The sequence below is a fragment of the Protopterus annectens genome, chromosome 12.part0, assembly GCF_019279795.1.
Source record: "Protopterus annectens isolate FY-2018-M chromosome 12.part0, PAN1.0, whole genome shotgun sequence".
NCBI lineage: Eukaryota > Metazoa > Chordata > Ceratodontiformes > Protopteridae > Protopterus > Protopterus annectens.
The window spans coordinates 347,950,827-347,964,207 of NC_056746.1; the positions used below are offsets into that span (position 1 = coordinate 347,950,827).

Below are 13,381 nucleotides of genomic sequence, written 5' to 3' on the forward strand. Positions count from 1 at the left end.
TGAGTCGGAGCTGAGGATCCAGCAAGAAAGAAGGCGAGAAGAAGACAACTAACATGGAACGTTATGGTAGGTGCATAACTTCTTATTACCCACTGTGTCAGGAGGCCATGAAAATTTGGCACTGGGCGATGGTTTCCAACCACTTTCTCATAGCAACGTACATTTTCGGGAGTTCCAGTCTTATTGCAGACAATCTGAGCAAAAACATTCTAATGCCTCATGAGTGGTCCCTCAGTCCTATAATAGTGGATCAGATCTTCCACCGTTGGGGCAGGCCCTGCTGCGACCTGTTTGCTTCTCCCCTAAACAACAAATGTAGAAGCTACTTTGTCCTGATCCCCCCTCAGGGGGAGTCACCGAGGGCTGCTCTAACGCACGATTGGCTCCCGAGTCTGTTGCATGCCTTTCCGCCATTTCCTGTCATCCCGGAATTCCTCCAGAAAGCTCAAAGGTTGAGAAGTAGAGTGATCCTCATTGCCCCTGTCAAGTCTGGTTCCCTTTCCTATGGCCTCATCTGATTCACAACCTGTTGATTCTGGATCAATCCCAAGGTCTGCTGTCTCATCCTCATGGACTGATTCACCCCAGTCTCCACAGCCTCAAGCTCACAGCCTGGTTTCTCCACTTCCGATGATTGCCAGGCTACCTGATATTTCATCTCCTGTTCGCGAGATTCTTCTGGCTTCACACAAACCTTCCACCAGGAAAATTTATTTTAGTAAGTGGGCTAGTTTCTCTAGATGGGCCAAAGAACATAACATGGATCCCTTTTCCATGCCTATTCAGAAGATCCTACAATACCTGACTACCCTATTACACGCAGGAGCTTCAGCATTGACAATTACAGTGCATTTAACAGCTATTGCAGATTTTCACAATGGAATTGACAATTCTTCTGATATGTCACACCGACTGCAAAACCTTCACGAAAGGAGTATTACATGTTAAACCTCCTGTCAAGCCTCCCATAGAGCCTTGGGACTTGACATTGGTGATTCAGTCATTAACAAGTCCTCCTTTCGAGCCTTCTAACTCCTGTGATATGAAATTTTTGTCTTGGAAAACTCTACTTCTAGTAGCCCTTACCTCAGCAAGAAGAGTATCTGAGTTGCAGGCATTGAGTGTCAAGAGACCTTACTTGATTTTTCATAGGGAAAGAGTGTCCCTATGTACTGACCCATCCTTTTTGCCCAATGTCATTTCTGGGTTTTCCTTTAATCAGTCTATTGACCTACCGGTTTTCTTCCCTCATCATTCAAATAGAGGGGAATACCTTTTGCATACCCTCGATGTTCATAGGCAACTTCATTTCTATTTGGACAAAACTAAATCTTTCAGAAAAATTGATCAATTGTTTGTGGCCTTTGCAGGACCCAGATTGTGTAGGCCTGTCTCCAAAATGACTTTGTCTTCTTGGCTCAGAAACGCCATTACTTTCATCTACCATCAGAACAAAGTGTCTTTACCTTCCAGAATAAAGGCTCACTCTACTAGATTGATGGCTACTTTAGTGGCTTTTCATTCCAGAGCCTCTATGGATGATATCTGCACAGCAGCCACTTGGGCAAGACCTCATACCTTTATCACTCATTACAAATTGGATTTGACCTCCAGGGGATGTGCATCTTTTGGTTCTATGGTGCTCAGGAATGTCCTTCCTTAGTGCCACCCAGGACTCAAGTAGCTGGGGACTCGGTCCTAACAGTAAGGAATGAATAAAGATGTACAACTTCAGATAAAGAAGTTATGTCTTACCATAACATTCCATCTGTGTTGTAGATCTTTATTCATTCATTACTTCCTGCCCTCCTTCCCTCTGCCTGGACTCCTGGTGGACTTTAGGATTTCCTTATTAGTTAAGGTATTTGCTCAGACAGAGCCTCCTACTGTCTTTTTTATTACTTCTATACTATAATGGCGGGCAAACTTGATCTGAAGAGACTGTGAGAGGGGCATTGTGGGTAGGTCTTAGCTGAGGGTTTTTGGCTGGCGCGAGCTTGGTAACGGCCGTATCGGTTCCAAGGATGGAACCAAAGTCTTTTTTTTTTTTAGACAATCAGACCAACTGTTCGTGTCATTCTACCCCAGGGCTCTGGGATTGCCTGTGTCCAGACAGACCATCTCCAACTGGATCACCAAATCCATTTCATTTTGCTGTGCCCGCCATTGTAAAGCCCATTCCTGGCTCAATCAAAGCTCACTCTAGAAGGACAGTGTCTTCCTTAGGGGACATTCCTCAAAGGGCTGGCCATTAACTCCATCCTAGAAGCAGCTACTTGGACATCTGTCCACACCTTCACAAAACATTATAAGCTGGATTCTGTCTCCTGATCCAGGGCAGGGTGTGCCAGGGTCATTCTCCATGGGTTCTTGGAAAGTTCCTCGTCCACCTCCACCTCTCTTTCTGCATAAGCTTTTGTATTCTCCCTCATGTAAAGAATACCACAAAAGATGAATAGAAGGAAATAGATTCGTTGTACAAGAATTTACCATAACGATTAATGTCCTTCTCTGTTACAGTATCCTCTCTCTCCCTCCTCCCCCACTTCCTTGTGTTCTTGGATGCATTGATTCTCTTTCCCTTGGACTGTCTCTCCACCTGTGGCTTTAGTTCTGAGCATGGTGGGCGCGTCCATCTCTTTTATGGCCTACATCTGATAGCAGCCTACTTTAGATGTACTGCATACCCTACGGTAGTAAAAGACTTTGATATACTGACCGATGTCAGGTTGCCTTGGCAAGCAACTCCCTCATATAATGAATACTGCAACAGAGAAGAGAAGGACATATATCTTGATGGTAAGTTCTTACACAACTAATCTTTCTTTAAGTGGGATTGTGTTTAGGTCTCTGAGGTACATAAAAGTTACTATGCGTTCCTGCAGATGTAATCTTCTAATCCTTCTGCTGTACCTCCTGTTTTAGCTGCTTTGTTGGATGCGTTTTTCAGTGCCTTTAAGGCTCCAGATTCTCAGCTTCCTGCTCCCAAGAAACCCGATAGGTTCTATAGGATGTCTGAGCACTAAATGTATGTACAAGTGTCCTGCTGCTGACCCCACGCTGGTGTCTGTAGCCTCTGACAAGTCCTCTCAGTTGCTTCCTTCACCCAAATTACTGTCCTCTGATAAAGATGGCAGAACTATGGCAAAGCTAGGTAAAAAGGCTTACACCTCTGCTACCTTGACTTTTACGACTGTTAATTATCAGACCCATATGTCCAGGTATTTGTTGGCTCTCATTTTCCAGGCTTGTCTGTTATAGCTGATCTTCCAGACTCTGAGGATAAAACTTCTGCTCTTTCCCTGTTAGGGAGTTCCTCCCAGGTGGCTCGTCTTTCCATCAAGTGTAGTTATGATGCAGCAAATGCTTCTTCTAGGGCTGCTGCTTTTGGGTCAGTGATGAGGAGGTATTCTTGGATTCGGCTTCAAACTTTGCCTGATGATATTAAGGCTAAGTTGATGGATGCCTCTCTTGATGATAAACACTTGTTTGTTGAAGCTGCTGCTGCTATGTTTAAGTTCCTTTAGGATAAGGGTAAGGCTTTACAGGAACTTAAACATGTGTCCATTTCTCCTGAGCCTAAATTTCAGAGAAGCTACCCCAATAAGCTAGCCATTGTTTGCAGGCAATCTTGCCCTCCTCCTAAGGGTAAAAAGGCATCAAGCAGGCTCCTCCTGCTAAGGTTACTCAGACTTCAGTGCCTCAGAATTCTTCCTTTTCAGATAAACCAGATGCTGTATGACTATTCTATTCTTCCCAGCCACTTTCCTCTTTCTCTTCACCTTCTGTCTGTCTTCCTGTTTGGCTACAGATTACTCAGGATTCCTGCGTCCTGTCCATTATTTGCCAGGGATATTTCATGGTGTGGAAATCCCTTCCCCCCTTTTATGGGCATTCCTCATCCCCCTTGGGAACAGTTGTCCTTTTTCCCTAGTGGTGCTTCAGGATCTTTTGACTTAAGGTACTATTCAAAAGGTGCCTGTACTTGGGGGGGTTACTCCATGATGTTTCTAGTACCCAGAAAACAGGGTACTTGGATACCAGTTTTATAGATGTTCATCGAGTTTCACTGTTGCAGTCATGACTGTAGGGTTCTCCCCTGCCGGCAGGCAGCCCTTGGTCGGCCGGAATCCCAAAGTCTGGGTCCGGCGTCGGCTGTTCAGCTACGCTCCCTGACGTCAGAGCGCCAGGAGTACAAAGCTGACATCCGACGCCATCTTCTCCAGTCTTTCTTGCCGTGCAGTGATAGCAGTTCGCATTTGCCGGTCGGCGGACTCCTGATGAATTTTGCTGATATACTTCGGTCCGAAGACTTTCTTCTCCACTCAAAGCTAAGTACCCCGTTGGGGAAACTTTTTTCTTGCTCCACTTCGATGTCAGAAAAAGTTAATAATTGTATTTCATGTGGGAAGCAAATACCTCATAAGGATTTTCATTCTTACTGTATTCCTTGCTTGGGCCCTGACCACGACGTAGCTAGTTGTCGGTTTTGTGCTAGATTCAATCAACGTACAATTAAGCGAAGGTACGATTTTGCTTTTCATTACTTCGGTAGGCGCTTTAACTACAAAATGTCGTCGGATACGGTCCCGGCTACCGGAGTTCATAAACGTCGCAAGGATAAAGACAGGCCTCCGAGGTCCAAATCTGATGATAACGCACAAGCGGAGCCAGCTTCAGGTTCGGCCGTCGTCAGTGAGGTGCTTTTGCAGCCCCTGTCGTCGGCCATTTCAGAACCGATGGCCGAAACGGACTCTCATGAGGAACCAACCAGGCCTTTAAATATTTCTGTTGCAGGACCTTCGGACAACGCTCCTTCGGATGGGTCCGGAGCCGCTGTGCAGGTACCGGCTTCAGAAGGGGTTTTCAGGCCTACTCAGCTACTAATAAAGGCAAAGACAAAGGCAAAGACTCCTTCAAAATCAAAGACTTCTACACAGGCTTCTTCTGAACCAGCTTCCAAGTCACAGAAGCAGTTACTCAAGATGGCAGAGGATTTGATTACTATGATTAGGGGTTCTCATCCCCCTCCAGACAAAAGGCCAAGGCAGGATATTTCTTATGATTCCTCTGATCAGGCTTCTGTTTCCTCAGTTTCTTCTTCTGATCAGGAATATTCTTTCCCTCCTTATGAGGATTCTGATGCTGAAGAATCCATCCCTTCAGCTTCTCCCCCTGAGGATTTCTCTTTTGGGGAAACTTTGCATGAAATGAGGGAACATTTCCACTGGGAAGGACAGGAGTATTTGGAATCCAAGAAAAGGCTGAGGGAATTTCTTCTTCTTCCCCAACATAGACCCCTGGCTATCCCTCCTGTTTTGGATATTGTGGATGATGCCTTTTCGGAGGCTAACTTAACCCCTGACTCCTTTCCTCCTGCTCCTGTGAAACCTGATAGGTATTACAGGGTTCCTGATTCCCATCAGTTTTTATACAAGAACCCTTCTGCTGACCCTGAAACCATTTCCCAGGGTCCTAAGGGAGCTAAGGCCGCTTCTGCCAAAAATCCTACTCCTACTGAAAAGGATTCTCGATCCTTAGAAAGATAGGGCAAAAAAGTGTACACTTCTGCTACTTTGTCCATTAGGGCTTTAAACTGTCAGTTTCATATGTTTAAATACCAGCAGTTTCTATTGTATGTCTTAAAACAAAAGCTTACTTTCATTTCTGCCTGTGCAGAGGATAAGGAATTACATGATTTATTGCATGCCACTGAACAGGTTGGGAAGCATGGTTTACATTGTGGATTTGATGCCTTGGAGGCTTCTTGTAGGGCTGCGGCCTCTGGCACAGTCATTAGGAGGCATGCATGGCTAAAGGAACAAAATTTACCTGAACAGGTAAAGGCAAAATTATTGGATGCTCCTATTCAGTCTAATGTTTTGTTTGGATCAAAAGCTGAAGAGGTGATTAAAAAGATGGAGGATAAGGCGAAATCAATGCAAACAGTTAAAGATTTCTTACAAGTACAGCCTCCTAGATTTAGCAGGAATTGGCCTTCGAAAAATTGGTCCTTTCCCTCTTCAGACAGGCCTCAGAGGGGTAGATATAGACGTTCCAGAGGGAGGCCTCAATCACAAGCTGCTTGTAGACCAAGACAGTGGACTGCTTCCACCCCTAGGTGAGGAGAGGACAGGTCACAATCTCAAAGGAAACAAACTCAATGACTCCCTCTGTGGGGCTACAGGAATTTCTTCCCTGGAAGCCCCTCTCGGAGGAAAACTCTCTCTTTTTTATCAAAATTGGACTCAAATAACCCAAGACAAATGGGTTTTGGATGTGGTTTTAAGAGGTTACAAATTCCATTTTCATACCTTGCCAAGGCTAAGCGGATGGCCAGACCTTCCAAAACATCAATGGACGGAGGCCTTAAACCAGGTGGAAGCTCTTTTGGCTATGAATGCCATAGAACTGGTTCCTCTTTCAGAGAGGGGAAAAGGGTTTTATTCAAGGCCCTTTCTAGTCCCAAGGAAGCAAAACTCATGGAGACCCATTCTGGATCTGTCAGTCTTGAACACCTTTCTAGAGATTCCAAAATTCAAGATGCTTACTCTACAGCAGCTACTTCCAATGCTGTCCAAAAATGCATGGATGGTAACTTTGGATTTAAAGGAGGCATATTTACACATTCCCATCAGGCAGGATCGCAGAAAATACCTCAGGTTCATAGCCGGATCGAGGCACTTTCAATTCTCTGCGCTGCCCTTTGCATTATCTACTGCGCCCAGGGTCTTCACCAAAAGCCTGGCTCCAGTAGTAGCTTACTGCAGACTCAAGGGAATTCAAATTTACCCTTATCTGGATGATTGTCTAATTCAGGCAGACAGCAAGGATGTCTTACTCCAGCATCTAGAATTTGTACAGAACCTCCTCAAGTTCCTGGGATTCTCTGTAAACATAAAAAAGTCCAATTTGACTCCATCACAACAGATAACTTTTCTGGGTGCTCTTCTAAACACTACAACCCAGATGGCATTTCTGACATCTGAAAAACAATTTCAGCTGGCTTCAACTTTCAAAACCTTGGCAACTTTAACTCAGCTATCTGCAAGGAAATTCCTGCAGGCTTTGGGTTACATGGCCTCCTGCATCCTTCTCGTACCATATGCAAGACTACACATGAGGAAAATACAGTGGTACCTAAAAAGTGTATGGTCTCAGCATTGCCACAGTTTAGACATACTGATCTCCGTCCTTCCTTGCCTTCAAAAGGAATTTCTTTGGTGGTCCAGGGCATGTGCTTTAAACAAAGGGAAACCCTTCCGTCTGCCTCCTGCCACTCAGATTCTAACCACGGACGCCTCAGATTATGCTTGGGGAGCCCATTTTCAGGGCAACTGTCTGCAGGGCCTTTGGACAAAGGATCAGAAGCACCTGCATATCAATTTAAAGGAAATGTTAGCCGTTCAGAAAGCTCTATTGGCCTTCAGGAATCTTTTACAACCAGGACAACTACTAATACGGACAGACAACACCACAGTTATGTGGTACATAAACAAGCAAGGGGGATCTCATTCCTACCCCCTCTGCAGACTAGCCATGGATCTATGGAACACAGCTCTAGCTTGCAATCTGGATCTTCAAGCTCAGTTTCTACCAGGGAAACAAAACTTCCTGGCAGACAGTCTGAGCAGAAACCTTTCGGATCCACACGAATGGATGCTGGACACCAAAATATTCAGGATGATAACAGCAGTCTGGGGATGTCCTCACATAGACCTCTTTGCATCCCATCTCAATCATCAGCTACAGAATTTCTGCACCAGGACTTTCCACAGAGAAGCTTGGAAAGTGGATGCCCTGTTATTCAGTTGGAAGAACCTCTCGGGGTATGCCTTTCCGCCTCTTCCTCTTCTTCCACGGGTCTTACTGAAGATAAAACAGGACAAGCCCAAGATGATAATCTTGCTGGCTCCAAATTGGCCTCGGCAGTTTTGGTATCCTACTCTAAAAAAACTATGTCTGGAGCCCCCTTGGGTTTTACCTCAGTCTCCGAACCTTCTGTCCCAACATCACGGTCAGGTTCTACACTCTCATGTCAGAACTCTCAGCCTGGTGGCCTGGTTAATCCAGGGCCTTTGATTTCTTCTTTCCTACCCAAGCAGGTTATGGATATCATTTTAGAAACCAGACGTCCTAGCACTAGAAAATCTTATGCAGGAAAATGGAAAAGATTTTGTTCCTGGATGCAGGCTCAGGATTCTGATCCTCTTCTTCCTAACATTACCTTAATTTTACTTTACTTGACAGATCTCTTACATAAGGGTCTCTCTTTCTCTTCTATTAAGATACATGCCTCTGCTATTTCTGCTCATTATAATACAGACCCTCCCATCTTTTCCCACCAGCTCATGAGACAGTTTCTCAGAGGAGCTAAGAACTTAAGATCTCCTAGATCTCCTCCCATTCCTGCTTGGGATCTCAACTATGTTTTGGAAAAACTAACCTTGCCTCCTTTTGAGCCTGCTGCCTCTTCTGACATCAAGTTTTTATCTTGGAAAACAGCAATCTTGTTAGCCCTAACCTATGCCAGGAGAGTTTCAGAGTTACAAGCTCTTATGGCTGTGGAACCTTATATTATTTTTCATCAAGACAGGGTATCTTTGAGGACTAATCCTACCTTCATACCTAGGGTGGTTTCCAAAGTGGCTTTAAATCAAACTATCCACTTTCCAACCTTTTTCCCCACTCCTCAAAATATAGGGGAAAGGATCTTACATTCCTTGGATGTACACAGACAACTACGTTTTTACCTGGACAGAACCAAGGACATCAGAAAATCAGAACAATTGTTTGTTTCTTATGCTTCAAGTTCCCAAGGTAAATCCATTTCAAAACAGACCATTTCTAAATGGATTGCTCATGGAATCAGATTTTGTTATTCACACCATGGAAAGCAAATCCCAGGGAGTATACGGACTCATTCCACCAGAGCTGCTGCCACTTCTGCGGCCTTCCTCAGGGGAGTTCCTACCAAAGACATTTTGGAAGCTGCAACTTGGAGTTCAGTGCATACTTTTTCTAAGCACTACAATCTACCTCTCTACTCTAAGTCTAGGGCAGGCTTTGCCTCTGCAGTCTTGCAGGGCCTTTTAGCCGCCCCTTCTTCTTTATGACCACCTCACTTTCTTTCAGCTTTGGGATTCTACTCTACAGTCATGACTGCAGCAGTGAAACATGATGAACATAATACAGTTGTGTACACCTACCATAAATGTAGATGTTCGAGTGTCTTCACTGTTGCAGTCTGGGTTTCCCTCCCTCCTGTCCCCTCTTATTTTTACTTTTCACCATTCTTCTGAGGTGTATTTGCAAAGGTTTTGGGGCCTTTTTCATTTTGGGACTCCTGACATCTGGGGCAAGAAAAACTGGAGAAGATGGCATCGGCTGTCAGCTTTGTACTCCTGGCGCTCTGACGTCAGGGAGTGTAGCTGAACAGCCGACGCCGGACCCAGACTTAGGGATTCTGGCCGACCGAGGGCTGCCTGCTGGCAGGGGAGAACCCTACAGTCATGACTGCAACAGTGAAGACACTCGAACATCTACATTTATGGTAGGTGTACACAACTGTACTTTCTCTCATATAAACACTTTTCTGAAGGTGCCCTCCTTTCGAATGTTGTACCTTCAGACTTTGTTCCCCTCGTTTGCTTCCTCAAGCTTATATGGTGTGTCTGGATCTCAAGGATGCTTATCTTCATATTCTAATCTGTCCCCTTTTCAGGAAGTTTTTACATTTCTCTGGTGCTTCCTGGCATTTTCAGTTCTCTGCCTTGCCCTTTGGCCTTTCTACTGACCCAAGGTATTCACCAAATGCCTTGCTACTAATCAATTGCTTTTTTGCAGGATTCAGGGGATCCAAGTCCTTCCTTACTTGGATGACCTCCTGTTTCAAGCATCCTCTCCAAAGATCCTGTTGAAAAATCTTCATTTTTGTCATTTCCCTTCTACAGAGTCTAGGATTCACAATAAACTTCAAAAGTCTTTTCTGACTCCTTCTCAGGACCACGTTTTTCTGGGTTGCAGGATTCAGATGGTGCCTATCATGGCATCCCTTCCTCCTCCCAGAGCCTTGACCCTCATTTCGTTCTTTCAAACCCTTCTTCCTCTGGCCTCCATTACAACCAGTGAGTTTCTTTGAGCTCTGGGAGTCATGGCATCCACCATCCCTATGCTTCCTCTGGCCAAAGTCCACATGAGGAAATGTCAGTGGTTCCTGAAGTCAGTTTTTATCTTCAACATGTACATCCCCTAGAATTTGTATGTCTGCTACCTTGTCTCAAGAAAGAACTTCGCTGGTGGATCCAACAGTTGTCTCTAAATCCAGGGCTCCCTTTTCACCCCCTTCTTCCATCTCAGGAGCTGTTCACAGATGCTTCAGACGAGGGATGGAGAGCAGCTTTTGGCACCATAAAGGTGCAGGGAGTGTAGTCACTTTTTCAATAGAAGGAGGACATCATAGTCAAAGAGATAAGAGCTCTTCTGGCTTTTCATCCTCTTTTTTTTCCCCAAAACCTCTCAAGGTGTTTACAGGTGTTATGAATACTTTGACAGTGAAGAGCAAGACATCTGCCATTATGTTAAGATTTCACACAACTGTACTTTCTTCCTTCTTGTGGAACTGGTGAGAAACAAGTACCACAAGGCTCGTCACTGACTGGATCTACTAACAGGAAGGCTACACATCTATTTAATTCTTAGTATGGACTGGAAAAGGATAACTTGTGTTAATTCAGCCATTTCCAGTTGATTGTTCATTACTATATCTTTTCTTGTTACCGTGCCACCTTGGTAAAACATTTCTAGGCTGGAATAAGCCATAGTGTAATAGTTCCTTGTTTTCTTTGATGGCTTATTAGAAAGGGCTGGAGTCTAGGAGCATTCTAGAGGCAACTACATCATGCTGTGCACATACTTTTACAAAGCATTACACATTGGGTTCCTTTTCCAGGTCCAGGATTGGCTTTTGCTAGGACCATTCATCAGGAGTTCTTGGACTGTTATCCTTTCTCTTCTCAGGGTGGATAAGCCTTGGTAGTCAACCCAAAAAGCCAAAGGGTACTGCAGCAGTGTGAATTATGATCATAATACTATTGAGTAAGTTGCACTTGCTATAACAGTACTTGTTTGAATTTCTCACTGCTGCAGTAGCCCTACCCATCCTCAACCCCCCTTCTGTACTGTATTTCTCCATAAATAAAACCTAACCAGAAAATAAGGCCTAGCATGGTTTTCCAGGGTAGTCATGATATAAGCCCTACCCCAAAAATAAGCCCCAGTTAAGATCATCAACAACACATGACGGACATGTTGAATTATAAAATAATAATATTATTGACACCTGTTGACTGAGGTTATCGTACTCTGCTCGCCATTTTCGGACCATTCGGACACCCAACTTCTTCTCTTTGCAAACAGTCGCAAGATTCTTTCCCTGGGAGTCCTCCATGATTTTTACTTTAACCCTAATCCTCATTCACACTTGACATTTGAGATCCTTGGCCTGTAAACACTGGCAGGTGTACTTTGATTGGTCAACGTACAGACGTTGCACGTCAAAAGTGCGCACTTGATAAACGGGTGTGGTTGTGTCCTTTTAACTGTCTGTGTTTTTGTTGCCACTCCTGTCTCGTAAGTCTTCAATTAATCCCCCCAGACAAGATGAGCGCAAAAAGAAAGAGCTATTCCGTCAAGTGCAAGAAAGGAATTGTGGAGGACTGCCAGGGAAAGAATCTGATGGCTTTCTGCAAAGAGAAGTTAGATCTCAGAACGGTCCAAAAATGGCGAGCAGAGTATGATAACCTCAGTCAACAGGTGGATGAGGGAAATGCTAAGAAGTGCAAGTGTGGATAAGGTCGGCAACCATTATTTGCTGAGCTGGAATACGTCATCTGTGAATGGATTTCTAACAGGAAAGCAGAGGCTTTGGTTGTTCGCAGGGTGATATTCAAGCATTTGCCCTTGCAATGGCACCACAGTTAGAAATATCCCCAGAAGAATTCAAAGCATCACAACATTGGCTGGATGGCTCCCTTCAGCGATATGAACTGTCTCTAAGAAGATCGACAACATTGTTCAAGCTGGAAGATACTGAAGTTATTAAACGTGAACTTGCATTCAAGTCCTTTGTTGATGGCATCGACTTTTCTAAATACCAACTCTCCAACATGATTGCTATAGATGAAACTGCAGTGTTTATGGGCCAAGGATCTCAAACAGCAATTGATCAGAGGGTGCCTCGTCAATCTACATTCCCTCCACTGGTTACGAAAGTACACGTGTTACCTGTATTTTGGCAGTTCATCTAGATGGAAAGAAAACCCCACCTCTAATCATTAGTAAGGGCAAGAAAGATACGATTGAATGTGTTTCTGACATTTACATTCTTGAAACCAAAAAAGCCTGGTGCACACAAGCAGTTATAAGGAAGTGGGTTGATGTAATGCTGCCACTTGTTTTGCGAGGTGGCAAAAGAGGTCTGCTAGTCTGGGATTCAGCCAGCATTCACTGTGCCGAAGACATGAGGAACTTCCTTGCACTGAGAAGAATAGATCAAATATTGATTCCTGCAGGAATGACTGCCTTTCTCCAGACTCTTGATATTGCAATAAACAAGCCATTCAAGGACCATTTGCGTGTGGAACTCAATCACTACATTGAAAATAGAATGGAGAGAAATCAGCTTGGAAACTTTGTGAAGCCTAGCCTGCAAGAGGTCGTGACTTGGGTGAAGAATTCATGGGATAAAATCACTGGCAGCTGTGTTGCCAATGCAACTACGAGCAGGCTACATGGACAAGCAGTGCTCATTTAAGGAGAGCTCTATTGCTAGGCATGAAAGATTGGGTCCAATGGTTCTACAGGAATGGAGTCGCAAAAAATTCAGGCCGGAATTCGGGGGTTGGAGACTTGTGACAATGTTCCAGAAGAAGATGACATGACTGTATTTGAATAACTTTTCCGTTAAGGGGAAATAGAATGGATTGCTTCTGCTTTCAGCTGCCAACAAGCTCTTGTCAGTTTTTTGACTTTATTGTATTAAGGTAACGTTTCATTATCAAGGGGTAGTTACAAAGTAAGGCCACTAGTTCTCAGACTTCATTTTTATGACTTTCCATTATTCTTCTCTTACGGTTTGGGTAAGGAATAAAGAAAGCATCACCACTCTAAAAGTGACAGTTATTCACCTGTTTTATTGCCCTCCTCCAATAGACATGTATTGAGATTTTTCTGTACTTTCTGTTAAGCATGGAATATTGCACCATGAAAGCCAAGATGTAGATATTCTGAAGTTGAAATGTTTGTTGCACTGTTTATGTAGAATTCTCACACAACTGTTAACACGTTACCTAGAACTGTTGCCCAGTAACAGAAAAGTACC

General features: G+C 44.2%; 1 protein-coding gene across 4 annotated transcripts in view; it reads left to right on the forward strand.

Moving 5' to 3' along the window:
• Window positions 1-13,381, forward strand: part of LOC122816558 (katanin interacting protein) — a 3,576,055-nt gene that overhangs the window by 1,948,675 nt on the left and 1,613,999 nt on the right. The window lies entirely within an intron of this gene.